Source organism: Saccopteryx bilineata, chromosome 6 (genome assembly GCF_036850765.1).
Source record: "Saccopteryx bilineata isolate mSacBil1 chromosome 6, mSacBil1_pri_phased_curated, whole genome shotgun sequence".
In the NCBI taxonomy this organism is placed as follows: domain Eukaryota; kingdom Metazoa; phylum Chordata; class Mammalia; order Chiroptera; family Emballonuridae; genus Saccopteryx; species Saccopteryx bilineata.
This window is the reverse complement of record NC_089495.1, coordinates 197,732,974-197,752,068: the sequence shown is the minus strand read 5'-3', so window position 1 is coordinate 197,752,068 and position 19,095 is coordinate 197,732,974. Positions and strand designations below refer to the sequence as shown.

Below are 19,095 nucleotides of genomic sequence, written 5' to 3'. Positions count from 1 at the left end.
GCATTTACTGACTTTTTATTTCTCCAAGTAGTACCGAATAATTTACAAAGCACTCTCTCTTAAATACCTCTGCTTTTATTTATTTATTATTATTATTTTACCTCTTTTACGGCGCACATTTAAAAAAATACAAACTACCTAATCATTTTGTAAGGCTAAATTTTATGCAGCTGGAGTGGATGAATAAATAGCTCCACCGTAAAGCACGTACCTCCTCACAACACTGGAAAGGGCTTTACAGCCTCTGTTGCTGCATTGTCAACGTTCAAAAGTTGTGATTAAATCTTTTGGCTCACTAAAGAAAAAATTAAACAGTAATTGCAGCATCCAAACTTAATGAGAAATGTAATACAAACATATTCTGAAACTTCTAACTGTGTGGGCAAAGCAAGAACTTTGTCAGCAGGGGAAAAAAGTGTACAACTTCTGAATGATATGAAAACTGGTAGGACTTCAATGCTTACGTATGAATGTAGCATTTAATTATCTTCACAAGAAGATAAGCTAATAACCTAAAAAGAAAACAACATAAAATTCCCACTCCTCTTCCTCTCACCCACCTAATGATGCTGCCATTAATGAAAAAGTAGTGAATGCCCAACACAACATACAGGTGATGTACTGTAGAACTGTGCCCCTGAAACCTGTTATAGTCTTATTAACCAACATCACTCCAATACATTTAATAAAATTTTTTTTTTTTCCTTTCCATTTTTCTGAAGCTGAAAACAGGGAGAGACAGTCAGACAGACTCCCGCATGCGCCCGACCGGGATCCACCCGGCACGCCCACCAGGGGCGACGCTCTGCCCACCAGGGGGCGATGCTCTGCCCATCCTGGGCGTCGCCATGTTGCGACCCTCCTGGGTGTCGCCATGTTGCGACCAGAGCCACTCTAGCGCCTGGGGCAGAGGCCACAGAGCCATCCCCAGCGCCCGGGCCATCTTTGCTCCAATGGAGCCTTGGCTGCGGGAGGGGAAGAGAGAGACAGAGAGGAAGGCGCGGCGGAGGGGTGGAGAAGCAAATGGGCGCTTCTCCTATGTGCCCTGGCCGGGAATCGAACCCGGGTCCTCCGCACGCTAGGCCGACACTCTACCGCTGAGCCAACCGGCCAGGGAATAAAAAAAATTTTTAAGGTAAAAAAAAAGGGGGGGAGGGGTACCAGGTTGCAAAAATAACGTTTTTTAAAATTTACTGATTAATTTTTAGAGAGAGAAACACCAATTTGTTGTTCCACTTATTTATGCCTTCTTTGGTTAATTCTCATACGTGCTCTGACCAGGGGTGGAACCTGCCAGCTTGGCATATTAAGTTGATGCTCTGAGTTACCTAGCCAGGGGCAAAAAAGAACATTTTGAAAGTTATTTTTAGATCTCAGTTGCGAGCATGGCCCAAACTGGCAGAGCATCGGCCCCAGACGGGTTGCCAGGTGGATCCTGGTCAGGACACAGACAGTAATGTCTCTCTCCCCTCCTCCAACTTGGAAAAAAATAAAGTTATTTTTATTATTATCTCTCTCTTCATTTAAAAAATTCTGCAACAGTGCCTGTGCCATTTCAAGTTCCTCGGTGCTGTTACAAACACTTAAAACTCATAAAACATCAGGTACACACTGCTCCACCATCCACAGAAATTTATATTTTCTATGCCATCCTAACAATGGCTGCTCAGTCCCCTCAGCCTATTTCACTATGAAAGTGCAAGTTCATGCACACGCAGAGATGTGCTCACACACAGCCCACGGCTACCACGGTCCTTTATATGCAAAAAGAAGAGGACACACTGACGGCAGAAAGCCTTGGGACCTTTGCTGTTAAGAGGCCCTGTCCCTTCCTCTCTGTTAGGCCCCTTGGGACAAGGAGAATGGGGAAAGCAACTATAAATTCAGATACACCTCAAATTTTCCACAATGAACATGTATTTTTATAATCTATGTATGCCCACCCTCAACCTCAAAGCTGGTTCCTAAGAAATACTCTAGCATGAGCAGGCACAAATAATGCACTGGCTGCAGGCACTGTTACAGGGTGGGGGTGTTAGAAGGAAATAGGAAAGGAACATGGGGAATAATAACTCATTTGGGAAGGCAGTCAAGTCTCGAAGAATGCCACTTTCCTTAAACCCCTCTCCATCCATTTCTTATCAAACTCCTGACAGCCTGACCAGGCGGTGGCGCAGTGGATAGAGCGTCAGACTGGGACGCAGAGGACCCAGGTTCAAGATCCCAAGTTTGCTGGCTTGAGCAAGGGGTCACTTGGTCTGCTGTAGCCCCACGGTCAAGGCACAGATGAGAAATCAATCAATGAACAACTAAGGAACCGCAACGAAGAATTGATGTTTCTCATCTCTCTCCCTTCCTGTCTGTCTGTCCCTATCTGTCCCTCTCCCTGACTCTCTCTGTCTCTGCCATTAGAACAACAACAAAAAAACAAAAACAAAAAACTCTTGACAGACATCCTTGACCACAAAGAGGGTGAAATGGGCAAGATCTTCCTCAACTTACTACTTCACCATCACCTTTCACAACCTAGACAAATGTATCTTTGTCTTCTGCTCCACTTGGAGCATTCTACAGGAGGATAACAGCAAGGGTCTGTCTGAAGTGTCAAAAAGCAGAGTGTAAGTCCATGCTCTAATAATGATTAGCCAGGTAAAACCTCTTCCGGACTTTTCCCCTCACCTGTAAAATGGTGACAATAACAACCTCAAAGCATTTCAGAAGTAGAAGGGAGAGTCTAGCGCCTACCGCATGGCGAACACTAGGGGCGGCTGTCCTGGGCTTCCCTCCGTCAGAGGAAGGAGCCCTCTCTGGAGGTCAACAACTCCTCCCACTGGCACTTGCAACCTGTCCTCTCCCATTTCTCAGCCACCGCAGACTCCAGATTACTTTGCAGTCTGTCCTTCCTCATTTCATTAGGTCTCTCCTCTAACGCCACTTTAGCAGTGATGCCTTCCCTAAGCACCCTACAGAAAACGCCTTCCCCCCATCCCCAACCCCCTCTCTTTTACCCTAAGTTAGTTCTCTTCTTGGCACTTGTTATTACCTGACATTACATAATGTCCAGCTGATCACAAATTTAGGGCCGGTGAGACCCATGATTATAAGTTTTGTTCTGTTCATGCTATTGCTCCCAGAGTATGGAATAGCACTGGGGGGCTCATAACAGGTGCTCAATAAACACCTTTTGAATGGAAGAATCTTTGCCTCTCTTTAGGTTATCACTAAAACTCTTTTTCCACAGTTCTCTCCTTGACAAAAAAAACCGGTTCAACTCTATCCTAAAATATTAACTATACAGGGGGTCCTCGGGTTACAACACAGTTCTGTTCCTACGGCAGTGACGCAACCCAAATTTTGGTGTAAGTCAAAACACACCCTAGCCAACGGCATAAGCCCAAACACTCACATCTCCATTTTTTAAAGTTTTTTATGGGAGTGAGCGTTGTAAGCTTAAAATGCCAGCTGTCGAGACTGTCATAACCCGAGGACCCTGTATATTGACTACTGGCAGACTCTGAAACCAGCCCTGTCCCCTCAGGTCTTTGTTAAGGCTATGCCTCCATCTGGGAAATCCTTCCACTTCCCTTCCTTTCCCATCTATTGTCCTTCAAAGCTGAGCTCTGGTCTCATCTTCTCCAGGATGCCTTACCCATCTTGCCTCAACCATGAAAGCATCCCGTGAAAAGCACTAAAGTAGCTATATTACCATACTGTCTTTTCTGTGCGTGCCATCAGCTCTTAAGTGCCTGACATTTGGCCTCTTACATGGTTATCTGTGGAATGAGTGAATGAATAAATGAGAAAGTGGAACATTAGAATAGATGAGAAAGCCTGTGTACAGAAAAGGTTTTGAGCTCCTGCTTTCTTCATCTTAACTGGTGGCCTGTACCTTTTTTTCATTTCCTGTTTATTCTAGGCCAATCAAATTTCTCAGCATTCTTCATTCAGACTTTCCAAACACATGTGCTTAGCAGAAGTCAATAATATAGAGCTTAAAAAATAACAACCCCTTGACTCTACTCCATGCCATTCCTGATTCACTCTGCCCAAAGGTAATCATTTGATCTTTAGCTGTTCCTTCTGCTACTTACATAATATTTTTTAAAAAATAAGCTAATACTGACATTAGATTATCCTCACATTTTAAACATTATTCTATTGGCTCCTTCCTATGGGACAGGAGTTGGCAAATATATTTATGAAAAGCTAGGTAGTAATAAATATCTTAGGCTTTGCGGTCTCTGTTGCAACTATTCAATTCTGACACTGTGGAAATGGGTCTGGCTGTGTTCCAATAAATCTTTATTTACAAAGACAGGTATCCCCAATATAGTTATTATTACCATTATTTATTAAATCAATATTTAATTCACAGCTGAGCCATGAACTATAATAGATGAAAATTTTTTGTAATTTTCCCCCTAAAAATACCTTATTTTAAAATTTGTTTTGTTTTCTTTGAATCACTACTCAAAATTCTCTCACAAAACCTTAAACTCCTCTCAACCTAAGTTATGGGTCACTGTATCTGGAGTCTTATTCTCCCTCATCGGCTTCAATTCTGTCTAAGCCATCCTCCTAGGCCTTCCCACCACCATCCTCCTGGGGGTCCATTTCCTTTCTGCCTCTCGAGATAGGCTGCTGTGTTTTGTCTCTCTAGGTTTGCTCCCACTTTGGTAAATCACGTCCAGTAACTGGGAAATATATGAAAGAGAGGAGTTTTTGAGACCACCATGTCTGAATGTTTCCATACCTTAAATAGTTTGGTGGGTGGCAAATCACAGGCTAGGGTGATTACTCCTTAGAGTTTTGAGAGCATTGTACCATTCTTCCTTCCCTCCACTACCTCTGTTGAGGAGTCTGAACCATCTGATCTAACCATTTGTATATAACCTCTTTTTCTTCTCAGAAAGCTTTTAGGATCATCTTGACAGAATCATGTGCCTTGGGGCCATTTTCATCCATGAGACTAGGCATCTGGTGGATTCTATCACAATCTGGAAATTCTTGTTTCAGTTCTCAGAAACCCTCTTGTATTATTTCTTCATAATTCCCTCCCTACAGTTTTCTTGTAATGGAACTCCTATTACTATATTTAAATGATGGATCTTCTGGGTTATATATCTAATTTTCTCTCATTCAAAAATGTTTTTATCTCTGTGTTCTATTTTCTGGGAGACTCCTCAAACTTTATCTTCTAGCCCTTCTTTATTTTTATGACTAACATTTTTAACATTTAATATATATATTTTTGGTACTCTGATGTTTTATTTTTTGTCTCCTAAGCTCATGCCAACTAACCAACAATGGAAGGACATTCATATTACAAATGGTCATTCTTTCCTTTCAAAAGAGACCCTATGATCTAGTGGAAACATTTCTACACAACAAGAAAATTCAAACTGATGTGAGAAAATTCTTCTGTAATGATTTTAAGGATTTCCTATATTTTCAAGGCTCTGGATGAGAAGTTTTCCATTCAATGTGGCCAATCACCAAAAAACACTGAGGATGGAGATTTTATACATATCTATACAAATACATATATATCTATATATTTATATAGATAGATACTTGGAGGGGTTTCTAATAGCTTTTAATTTTTTTTTTTTTTTTACTTTTTTGGCTATGGGTACCTCTCTACTTTGACTACTACTACATAGCTGATTTCTAGTATAGTATTTGCTGAATAAATTCATGTTAATATTACACATAATTTATCAATGGGGGTGGTGAAAAGGAAGGATTGTATTGACTTAAGTGAAACATACCAGGCTTGGACTAAAAACCATTCTCTCCAAAAATATAAATGCCCAAATTGAAATGTCTGCCAGACATTACTGGTAAGAAGGCACAGTACCGTCAACTTCCAAACTGAGGTGGCTCTGTTCTGCTGGCTGGAAAGCACATGACCATCACCAACATTAATTTAAACACTTCACTCCTCAGAAGAAGTGTTTTAAACACATAACGTATTACAGTACAAGCAGTCCCGGGGTTGGAAACAAGATATATTCTGTAGCTTTGCTCTTTAGTTGAATTTGTATGTAAATAGGGACAGGGGTACAATTACCTATTAAATGCAGCTTAGGCCTGACCTGTGGTGGTGCAGTGGGTAAAAGCGTTGACCTGGAATGCTGAGGTCGCTGGTTCAAAACCCCAGGCTTGCCTGGTCAAGGCACATATGGGAGTTGATGCTTTCTGCTCCTCCTCCCTTCTCTCTGTCTCTGTCTCTGTCTCTCTCTCTGTTTCCTCTCTCTAAAAAATGAATAAAAAATCTAAATGCAGCTTAGACAGATATTTGTCTTAACACAGTATTTATTTTTACCTTTCTGTGCATATAAATACTTAAACATTTTCACACCTACAGAACCTATCTCGTTCATAATCCAGGAACTGCCTGTAAAAGCTACCCTACTCTGTATGTTACTCGGTATGTGGGTAATGTAAGTCAAAAATCAAGTCAAGAGTAAGCCCTGGTCGGTTGGTTCAGCGGTAGAGTGTCAGTGCGGCATGTGGAAGTCCCGGGTTCGATTCCCAGCCAGGGCACATAGAAGAAGCGCCCATCTATTTCTCCACCCTTCTCCCTCTCTTTCCTCTCTGTCTCTCTCTTCCCCTCCTGCAGCCAAGGCTTCACTGGAGCAAAGTTGGTCCAGGCACTGAGGACGGCTCCATGGCCTCCACCTCAGGCGCTAGACTGGCTCCGGCCTCAACGGAACAACACCCCAGATGGGCACAGCATCGCCCCCTGGTGGGCGTGCCGGGTGGATCCCGGTCGGGCGCATGCGGGTGTCTGTCTGACTGCCTCCCTGCTTCTAACTTCAGAAAAAATAAAAATAAATAAAATTTTTAAAAAGACAAGTCAGGAGCAGTGATTTTAATCCTTGTCTGTAAGGAGACAATCATCAGTAAGAGTAATAAAAACCTTCTAGTAAACTGTTACTGGATCAAGGGTTTTAGAAAAGTCTGTTTTGAAAGGCTTCTTATTGGTCAACTGCATAATAACAAGGCTTTTACTAACTGAATCAATCTCTCATTATTTAAACTAATTACAATTGACTTCAATGTCTTGTGTAGCTATAATTCTTTACTACAATCTGTTGTGCCTGAGATAGTGTAAAGGTGTAAACAAAGAAAGCTCTATTGACTAGAAACACTCCAACAATACTGCATTCACAGAATCAGAACTGAATGGGACCTCTGGGCTTATGTAGCTAAACACTTGGATTTTATTGATGAATGAAACATATTTGCATAATACAGGAGAAGAAATATCAACTCTAAATCCCAGTTCATCTTTTCAATCAGAGAAAATCATTTTAACTCCTAATCTGGTGATAAAAATCAACTTGCTTGATAAGAATCACTATTAAGGATAGTAGAAGCAAATGGCCAGGTACTGCCAGAGCTATCAAATATCACATTGTAAAGTAAAACCTGACTGCACTTCTTTTTTTGTCATTAGACCCTACACACCATAATGTCAACTCATCCAGATCAGGAATGATCACATCTGTGAACATAGGACTGAAGAAACCAATCCCCTGACAGTCCAGCCCACTCAAGGATCAGAGCCCTGAAAATTCAAGGTATAACCATTTGTGGGAAGACAAAAGGTGTTATAAATGACACTCTATATTCAGTCTCAATAGGTCTCACCGGTAACATAAAACCTTTTGACTTGTTACACTTTAATGCCTTTTGTGGAGGAAGATGATAACCTGGTAGACTTGGAAGTAACAATATCTAGGTTCTGAATACTCAGGTAGTATTATTTGTACAATTTATTTGATCTCCCTGGGAGATTGTCATTTGTAGGAAAGGGACAAAACCATCTTTTTGGAGAGGAGATGGATGAGTTCTATTTTGGACAGGCTAAGTTTGAAAGAACAGTAAGACTGCAACACAGTGAAGGGAGGGAACTTAAAGTTCAGGCAATGCAGTCCTTTTATCTTAAGATAATGAAACTAAGAGTCAGAGCTGCCTGGCTGCCCAAAGCTCACAATTATTCAGGAGTACAAGAATTAGATTTCCTGGGTTCCAATTCAGCCCTACATCAAATAAAAGTAGCATGAGAAGTCAGGATTTGGAGATGTTCTATTTGGGACACTCAAGAGTGTGGGCAGAGGTTAGAAAGCTATTCTGTAGATAAATTACAGCAGTCTGAAAAAAAAGAAAGCCCAAATGCCAACAACAACAAAAAATGCAGGCTGTAGCAGAGGATGAATTTAATCCATCCATGGGGTGAACAGGAAGCAATTAAAACAGCTTGATAAAACTATCATTCAGCCATGGCCAGATAGCGTGGTTGGTTAGAGCATCATCCCAAGGCACAGAGGTTGCCAGTTGATCCCCGGTCAGGGCACATACAGGAGCAGCTCAATGTTCCTGTCTCTCTCTCCCCTGCCCCCTCCCTCTCTCACTGAAATCAATTTAAAAAAAAATTTTTTTAACTATCATTCATGTTAACCTTTTAAGCACATTTTAGACAAGACGGATGAACCCTTCAGATATTATAAACGAGAAAACAAAATATACAAATTATTCATACAATAAATATAAATAAAACCTTTAGGGTATAACTTGCAAGTAATTCTGTTTAAATTATTTATCTATTTTCAAAAAGTTTTTCATTTGAATTCTGAATTGCTAAAACAAAAATGTTTCGGGCAATTTATAATTAGGAACAAAATGTATCTTATAGCTATCCATGACAGCTGGAAAAAAGTAAACACATCAACAGAATCGTAACACAGACAACACTCAGAGTTTCTACTTGGAGATGAGTAATAGAAGGAAAATAACGTACTTATTGTCATCCAGGCTCCACACTCTTTATTTTATAGGTTTGCCCAACTGCAAACCACTGTATAATCTGAAAACATTTTATCAAGGACATTTGTGAAATTCCTAGCACTAAAAAGATGAGACTCTGTTTTCTTAAAACTCAGAATTTTTTCCAAAGTATTCTTTCCTATTGTTTAAAGACCAAGACAAACAATGGATTCTGAAGCTGACACAAATTTCCTTCAAGTTTTAAGGTCAAACCCCGAAACCTAACTTCCACATCCTACACTGCACTGCCTGCTGCAAACCCAGGAGGATGCTGCACCCTGATGGATTCCGTGGTCGTTTCAGGCTCCTAGAAGCTGTTCCATTCTGGCACCTCCTGCCCTTTCCTTAGGGTCTAGGAATTTTCGTTTTAACAGAAATTGAGAAAGATTTTTTAAGCCCTAGATTTAGAGAAATATTAAGACAGTTCTTAATCCTCTCTCACTCTCAATTCCCCCTTTCCTGAGACCTGCAAGGACGAGAACAGCGCTGGGACAACGTGCTCGGGGACTCTGACCCTGGTTGTGCTGCGTCAGGAGCAGAAACTGCAGGTAATAAGCAGAATATTTAAAAGGGGACCGACATTTAAGCAAGTTAGCTAAAATCTGTTAACACCATCAACATCAGTGGTTTTCAACCTTTTTACACGTGGGGACCAGTGAAAATAGGAGAATTATTTTGGGGACTGCTAAGGCAGAAATCACCCTGAGCTAAAGCCAATTCGACTAAGATCACTGGGTCTATAACCTTCCTACAGCACCAGGGTGGTTAACTCTTTCACGGGCAGGCACAAAATTTCTGGTGGACGGGTCCACGGAGAGAAGGTAGAAAAACACTGATCTACATTATTATATGTGGTCCATCTAATGTGCCTACAAATTGGTATAGATGTAGTCATCTATTTTAAATTAACATATTAGCAAACACTGTATTGTTAAAGTTACTGACTTCTTACAGCTAAACAATACTTAACTAGAAATAAAACTCAGCAAGTTTTCAGACTGGCATGTGGTGCTATTTTAGAGAGACTGGTGTGACAGATAACACAATTCATCCAGAATGAGCGAGGGAGCCACGGAGAGGAGCCTGTTAGCTTACTTGGTTAGTATCAATTCCCAGATGAAAAGACAACCATCTGAAAATGACTTAATACCCTCCGTGTCCTGCTTATTTCACATTCATTTCTATTACCTGTTCCCATGCTCCCTTCCATTATCAGCACCAGCACTGAGAACCAGCCACAGTGTAATTTAAGATTGTTCTAGATACAGATGACCACTTTGGAAGACAGCACACTTCCGAACTGCCACTCTGGGGTACAGGCACAGAATGAGATTTACACCTTCAATCACAAGCACCTTTCCCTATGATGCTAAATATGCAGGCCAGTAATAACAGGAAGTAAATAAATCTGGAAACGTTCTCCTCAGCCTGGATACGAAATCCGAGGATCAGTTCTTAAGAGCTCAACAGAATCCTCAAGGAGTTGGTGATAAAGCTGCACATCATAAACAAGTATAATAATGGCAGCCCTCAAACAGAGGAATACAAAATAATAACCCTCCAGAGGACCAAGGGACTGCATCGGACTCACCTTGGGGCCCCCAGTGCCCAGGACAGGGCCTAAGAACTAATAAATACCCACATTTACTGGCTGGGTGAGTACATGGACTGAATTTGTAAATGTAAAGACCCACTTGCTCGTTTCACCACTCACACTATTTTCTACTCTTCAAATCACGTAAGGGTCTCACTCATTTTTGCAAGGGACTCACTTTAGGTTCTCAGCCCTCTGTGTTAACGTTTGTGGTCACTCTTGCCTTGGCCAAAACCACCAGCCATCCAAAGTGTAAAAATAACCTCATATCCTGTAGATGTGGAGATATCAAGCTCTCTCTATATAAGTACGGTAAGTAATTCCAAGTCTCCTACTACTCTTCACTTGAACTTAATCTAACAATGACTAGGCTTTCAATAGCTGGCTCCACATTTAAATTCACCCTTCTCTCCACATTGTAATGCCGGAGTTCCTTTGCAACCTCTGCTTTCCAGGAATGAGACTGCTATCTAGATTCCATATCCATCTCCCAGATCCAGGTTCAACTCCCAACACGGTGGATTCCTTGGATTCTGCACCCAGAGTTACCCACTCCTGAACAAATCAGTCAGTGTGCTGAGCTGCGTCTGCTGATAAAACCACACACTGAGTCTCTCCTGTCACTACTAATTCCTGAGCCAAACTCCATGGTTCCCATCATCATTACCCCTTCCACGGGCATTACACTGTGTGCTCCTGAATCTCCTAGCCAGGAAAAGAGATCTGGTGATTTACCAGCTGCTACAAGAAGGGTATATCATGACACAGACAAAAGCAAAGACAACGCTTTCAGAGGAGAGCAGTGGTATTTTATGTAGACTAAGAACAGAAGTATCTGAAAGGCCATAAAAAAATATAACTTAGAAGCTGTTATTCAAAGATGTGGTAAGAATGGCAACAGAAGGAAGTGTAAGTTGCTCCACAATAACAGTTTGATCCCAAATGAAAAGAAAAGGTGGTCTGGCAATTAATATTTTTGCTGAATGAATGAGATACCTGTGTTTTGACATTAAGTTAGACAGCCCTCAAACAGGTTTCAAAAAGTAAAAAAAGGTATGAGATATCAGGGATTATTTTGTATTTCCCCTAGACAGAATCTTGTTTTTAAGGGTTTTTTGTTGTTGTTTTTCCTTCTTTTCCAAGTGAGAGGAAGAGAGTGAGAGAGACAGACTCCTGCACCCACCCTGACCAGGATCCACCCAACAACCCCTGTCTGGACCAATGCTCTGCCCATCTGGGGCCATGTTCGCAGCTGAGCTGTTTTTTTAGCACTTGAGGTGGAGGCTTCATGGAGCCATTCTCAGTACTCAGGGCCGATGTGCTTGAAACAACTGAGCCATGGCTGCAGGAAGGGAAAAGAGAGAGACATAGAAAGAGGAGAGGGGGAGGGGTGGAGAAGGAGATGGTCACCTCTCCTGTGTGCCCTGAATCGAACCTGGGACACCCACATGCCAGACCAACACACTACCTCTGAGCTAACCGGCCATGGCTGTTTTTAAATTTTACTTTTGGAATCAGACTATACCACATTTTAACTTTTATTGAAGTATAATATGCATTTTTAAAACAAGTATAGGTGGTCATGAACTGAACACATCTGTGTAAGCAGCAACCACACCCAGGAACAGAACGTATCAGCGTGAAGAGAGCCCTGGCCAGGCTCCTTTCTGGCGACTACAACTTTTCTCCGACGTTAATCACTAGCTTAACTTCTAATCGTACAGGTTTGTTTTGCTTGTTTCTGTAACTTGTAAAAGTGGAATTAAACAGTATGTACTCTTATGTGCAGCTTCTGTACCAATTATCAATTTATTGCCTCTCAACTACAGATTTACCCTTCAGTATCTGCTCTGTGATAAGGCACTTGGCCTTAAGCATTTCTCCTTTACGGAGAGAATGATGTTAGGCTTGGTCAGCAGAGGACACTGGAGGGACACTGCAGGAGGAAGGGAACTTGTCTTTCTGGTTTAAGTGCAGTGCTTTTGCTTGTTTTTGCTCCTGCTCCATGGTCACCAGTGAAAATATTTAAGGACACATATCTGGTGGTGCTCTGATCCCATCCAAGCACAGAACATTAGACTGTTTTCTCATTCTCCGAGATGACCTGGAAGCTTTAATTTGCCAGCACATGACTTACCTATACTTGAGGGTAATGAAATCAATCCATAGTTCTTTTATCCTCCTCCAGGATAAATATTCCCAGATATTTAATATAAACATTATTATTTAATACTCCATATATTTTGTGTATCTGGTTAAAGCAGTACGAACCCTTATAAATATCCAACTGAAACCAAGTCAAATCTTATGGTCACATGCTGAAGGCACTCCTCTTAAATCTGGAAAGATAAGGATACCATCAATCAAGCATTGCTCTGGATATTCTAGAGAATATGGGGGGAAATTATGAGATGTATAAACTGGAGAGAAAGATGCAAAATTATTATTTATATACAATATGACTGTTCTTCTTCTAAGCCCTTAAGAAACAATTTGAGAACTATGAGAATCAAGAAAAAGGGTTTTGCCCTAGCCGGTTGGCTCAGCGGTAGAGCGTCGGCCTAGCGTGCGGAGGACCCGGGTTCGATTCCCGGCCAGGGCACATAGGAGAAGCGCCCATTTGCTTCTCCACCCCTCCGCCGCGCTTTCCTCTCTGTCTCTCTCTTCCCCTCCCACAGCCGAGGCTCCATTGGAGCAAAGATGGCCCGGGCGCTGGGGATGGCTCTGTGGCCTCTGCCCCAGGCGCTAGAGTGGCTCTGGTCGCAATATGGCGACGCCCAGGATGGGCAGAGCATCGCCCCCTGGGGGGCAGAGCACCGCCCCTGGTGGGCGTGCCAGGTGGATCCCGGTCGGGCGCATGCGGGAGTCTGTCTGACTGTCTCTCCCTGTTTCCAGCTTCAGAAAAAAATGAAAAGACAAAAAAAAAGAAAAAGGGTTTTGAAGAGGGACAGTAAAATATATATATATTTATGCAAACATCAATAACTGCGGAAAGAGACATCCAGCTTCCTTCATGTGTCAGTTGCTGCTGTTCATGTCATGCATACCAAGTGAAACCAATCTACTACTCAGGGACCAGTGCCAAGGCAAAGGCTCACTTACAACAGGCTGGACGTGACAGCCAACCTCCTGTAGTATACAGCTCAGTGCCATAATGGAACGAACCAGTCAGACAAAAGCCCACACAAAGGCAACTCAGGTTTAGAGAATTATGTTAGTATATGCCCAACATAATATTCATCTTGAATCCCTGTTACACCAAATCCAACCATTTCTCAAATTTCTCAATCTTGGTTTATGGTTTATCATCTATCTGTGGAGCTGGCCACCTTACTCAGAAATCAAAAGGAGAGGAGACGCAAAACCAATGAAACTAATGAACCAACTCCTGCCTGACCTGTGGTGGCGCAGTGGATAAAGTGTCGACCTGGAATGCTGAGGTCACAGGTTCAAAACCCTGGGCTTGCCCGCTCAAGGCACATATGGGAGTTGATGCTTCCTGCTCCTCCGCCCCGTCTTTCTTTCTCTCTCTCTCTCTCTCAATCTGTCTCTCTTCTCTAAAATGGATAAAATCTAAAAAAAAAAAAAAAAGAACTGACTCTTTCTTCAACTACAAAAGAGGGTGTTTGACCAAAGATTTAAGAAATCCTTCCCTAAGGATCCTATGTCCTAAAATCTTATATATAATATATAATAACTACATCATAAGAGAAAAAAAAACTATAGAAAATGAATGGTGCAGAAACATTAATATGTTCGCTATTTCACTGAGTTTTCCAATATTTAGGTGATTAAGAAAACTACCTTTTTTTTTTAATATAGTGTAATGAACTTATTTTTTCCTTCAAAAACACTTACTAAAACGGAAGAGCTGCACAGAAGCCAGGAAGATGATTCAGGAAATTTATTTCAATTAGAAGGCATGAACATCTTTACTTTGAGAAATTCTCTAAATTTGGGGAAATGTAACCATGTAATAATGATTACCAAAATTATATACAGTGTGTCCGTAAAGTCACGGTGCACTTTTGACCAGTCACAGGAAAGCAACAAAAGATGATAGAAATGTGAAATCTGCACCAAATAAAAGGAAAACCCTCCCAGTTTCTATAGGATGATGTGGCAGCATGTGCGCAGGAGCAGCCCACGGCCATGCCAGTCGAGATGTGGACAGTACAGAGGAAAGTTCAGTGTGTTCTGTGGCTCGCTAAATTCGAATCCATGACCAAAGTGCAACGTGAATATCGGCACGTTTATAACGAAGCGCCACCACGTAAGAATTACAGTACTCAGAGGAAACCGGCAGTTTGGTGGAGAAACCCCGTTCTGGTAGGCCATCAGTCAGTGAAGAGTCTGTAGAGGCTATGGGATAGCTACCTAAGGAGCCCTAAAAAACCTGTGTGTGAGCCCACATCGAACTGCACTGAATAGGTATGAAACTGGGAGAGTTTTCCTTTTATTTGGTGCAGATTTCACATTTCTATTGTCTTTTGTTGCTTTCCTGTGACCGGTCAGAAGTACACCATGACTTTATGGACACACTGTAGTGTCAATATTTAAATCTGCAAATAGAATTTAAAATATTAAGAAACATGTTGTCTTTAAATCCATCTTCACTTTTACACCTAGAGAGTCAATCCCTTCAGGACTGTTCTGTTAATTTTACCACTGGCACAAAACTGCTTGAAGCTTCAGACACAGACCAAGAGACAACTAGATAAACCATCTCATTCAGCTCCTGACCTAAGGAGGATAGACTAGCTCTTAACCCTATCTATGATATCTAACTGTTCAAACCATCAGATTGTTACAACAGAACAATCTGTTCTGAGATTGTTCTTGAGAATCCAGTAATTTCCTTACCCACATAGATTAACCTCTTATTGGAACAGGACAAAACAGCATAATTCAAATAAAAAACATAAAGAAACAGAGATTTTTTTTTAAATGAAAGAACATGACCACTCAAATTATTCCATGCTCCCATCTGAGCTGATATTTGGTGGAAGTAATAAATTCACTTGCTAAAATAAATACAGATTGATGGGAAGAGAGAAAAAGAATTGCATATTTAATAGTTTGTTAAAATATGAGACACGTTACCTCAATTTAAAAAAATCACTTAGCAAAGAGACAGCAGAGATAAACCGGACAAGATTATCTACAATGCCTCCTGACTCCTCGTTCTGTAACAGAGATATGTGGCTGCTATTTATCATGATTTGGAGAACTTAAAAATTTCTTTTATGGTCCCAGATACTAGCTATATGACTTTTTGCTCCAAAAAGAATCTGAAATTATGTAGCTAAGATCTGGGTGGCTGTTTAGAGAGCAAGCTACTTGGTTTTCCAGGCAGAAGGGGTGCTCAGGACAGTCACAGCCTGTGCCTCTGTGAGTAAATCTGTGACCTCAAGCTGTCTGCTCGGCTTCCTTTTGCCCTTTCCATCTATCCTGTGCTCCTAAGTCCCTCTATTCCAGACATTACCAGATCCTGGGCTGTTTCTGCCTCTAAGGTCAAGTTAAGAGAGTCAAGAGGTTTTCGAATAAGAAGGACTTCCCTAGGGAAACCCCCCACACTTGCTCCTCTGTGTGGACATACTATGTTTGTAGGTGTCTGTCTCTACATACAGACACATACAGCAAACAGAATATATATAAATGTAGATTGTTTGCATAAAACATAAACAGATTATCCTCCAGGGCTAGTAGGACAGTGCACTTGAGGTATTTTTCTAGTAACAGAGAGACTATATAATCCACTGTTCTGCTAAGAGCACAAATTCTGCAATCAAATGAAGTCCAAATCCTAGCGCTAGCTATTTTTAGCTGTGTGATCAGGGCAAACCACTTAATCTCTCTACTTCAGTTTCCTCCTCTGTAAAACAGGAATAATAATTATGTGAGGATTAAATAAATTAGTACATGCAAATTACAAAGTACAGTGTCTGGCATATAGAAGCACTACATAAAGTCAAATATTACTAGTGACATTTATACAGTAGTCATCTAGGTAGGATTACAGGCAAAATATGTGATCAGCAGTGAGAATAAATGACCTACATGGATTCAAGTGACCTATATGCATTCATGATCCCTAACCCCCAACCAAAGTAACCTTAGAACTTCAAAAACCTTGGAGCAAGCCCCAACGTAGATAAAAATATTTCAAACCTGTTATCATAAAACCTGTTAAAGACAACTCATTCAAAAACAAATAGAGGGGCATTTAATTTAGCTAAACACACAATTTTTAAACATTCTTTTCTACATGAAACTTCTTTTACTAGATATAATCAGAGAAAAAATACTTTGCATAAATAAATTTTCTAGACACCTCAGAGTTTACATGCCTTTTTTTTTTATAAAGAGTTCTTAACAATTTTCATTTCATTTTTTACAGTCTTCTTAAAATTCAACATAGTGAAATAAATGATTAATCAGTGAATGTTAAATTAAGAGTACAGTATTAGAGGAAAGGTAGACCTGGAAATCCACAGATTGTCAGATACCACCCCATGGATTCTGTTGGTCAAATAGGGGAAGCAACTTGACAACAAAGGGTTATATCAAAATGAGCCCTCTAATCATTCTTAGTATACATAGTGGGTTAATCAGGGATTATTGTCTTCTAATGTGAATAGGAAGTATAATATAACACCAATGAGAAATAAAAAATATGAATGATTACAAAAATAGTTAACCCTCTAACTACTTGTTTACAAGTAATATGGAAAAAGAGTAACATGTTATACAACACAAGAATAAAACCAGCAAAATCTATAATGTGGGAAAGGGGACTGACCCAGTTTCTTCAACAAATAGATAGCATAATCAAAATAATAATAATAAGATGGTGAATTACCACAGATTAAGCCCATACCTGATAGATATGCACACTAAAATATAGGGGAAATAATAGGTTGTCTGGGACTTTCTTTAAAATACTCTAGATCAAAAAGAACACAACAGGGGATACACAAAACAAGAATGTTATACAGATTCGCTATCATCCTCTCTACTCTTGTGTATGTTTAAAATCTTCAATAATAAAAAAATCTTTTTAAGGTTAAGGAAAGAACAGACAGGAATTCATGGCCACCATCCATGAGGCATGAAAAAGAGCAGAAACCTGTATTTAAAAAAAAAAACCCACCAAAAAAGCTGACATTAGTGGCCCTTAAAGACTATATGTGAGATACTTCGGACAGATTTCTTTTATCAGCAGAAACTCTCCCTACAACATCCCTGTAGAGCTGTGCTTTCCACCAGGCCAAGGTCTATTACAAAGGTGTAAACTAGATGGCATGATACTAAACTGAACTCTCCCTACCCTCTTTACCCTGAGAAAAGTTATTCAAGAAAACTAACTACCGAAACATGTTTTTAAATGGGGTGTTTATAGTCCTAAGTCTTTAGCAATCTGTCTCTATATCTTTCCATTTCTCCAACATTCATATCAGTAAATATTTTTAGGTCCTGGCCAGTTGGCTCAGTGGCAGAGCATTGGCCCAGCATTTGGATGTCCCAGATTTGATTCCTGGTCAGGACACACAGAGGAAGCACCCATCTGCTTCTCCACACCTTCCCCTCTCGTTTCTCTCTCTCTCTCTCTCTCTTGCCCCCCTGCAGCCATAGCTCAATTGGAGTGAGTTGGCCCCAGGAGCTGAGGATAGCTCCATGGTCTCTACCTCAGGTGCTAGGAAGAGCTTGGTTACTGAGCAACAGAGCGCCACCCCAAATTGGCAGAGCATTGCCCCCTAGTGGGCTTGCTGGATAGATCCCAGTCAGGGTTAATGCAGGAGTCTTTCTTCCTCCCCTCCTCTCACTGAATAAAAATCAATCAATCAATCAATCAATCAATATGTTTTTATACAAGTTCAAAAAATAACCTTTAGCACAATAAAAAAATGTGACTTAAAAAAGTTTATTTAGCCTGACCAGGCGGTGGCGCAGTGGATAGAACGTTGGACTGGGATGCGGAAGACCCAGGTTCGAGATCCGGAGGTCGCCAGCTTGAGCGTGAGCTCATCTGGTTTGAGCAAAAGCTCACCAGCTTGGACCCAAGGTCGCTGGCTCCAGCAAGGGGTTACTCGGTCTGCTGAAGGCCCGAGGTCAAGGCACGTATGAGAAAGCAATCAATGAACAACTAAGGTGTCGCAATGCACAATGAAAAACTAATAATTGATGCTTCTCATCTCTCCGTTCCTGTCTGTCTGTCTCTGTCTATCCCTCACTCTGACTCCCTCTCTGTCTCTGTAAAAAAAATAATAATAATAATAATAATAAATAAATATAAAAAAATTAAAAAAAAAAAAAGACCAAAATGTATTTCCTTAAAAGAAAAAAAAAAAAAAAAAAAGTTTATTTAAACTTCCCTTCTTCCAATCCTACTCCATTCGTATGGCTCCTAACATAACTCATGCTATGCTATTATCATCTCATATGCTATTATCATCTCAAAACATTAACTGATTATACCACAGATTTATAGATCAAATATATCACCTGTTTCTTTCCAAAATTTAAAAGACATAGGAATAATTATCCTTATCCTACATATAATTGAAGTGTACTGCATTTACAGAAGAGGGTACTGTTCAAATGTCATAACCACTCATCTAACAAAGAGCGGGGGGGGGGGGGGGGTGTTCAGTAAAACAGACACC

At 40.8% G+C, this 19,095-nt stretch overlaps 1 protein-coding gene across 7 annotated transcripts in view; it reads right to left on the bottom strand.

Annotated features, from left to right (window-relative positions):
- Nucleotides 1-19,095, bottom strand: part of CHD6 (chromodomain helicase DNA binding protein 6) — a 176,222-nt gene that overhangs the window by 122,944 nt on the left and 34,183 nt on the right. The window lies entirely within an intron of this gene.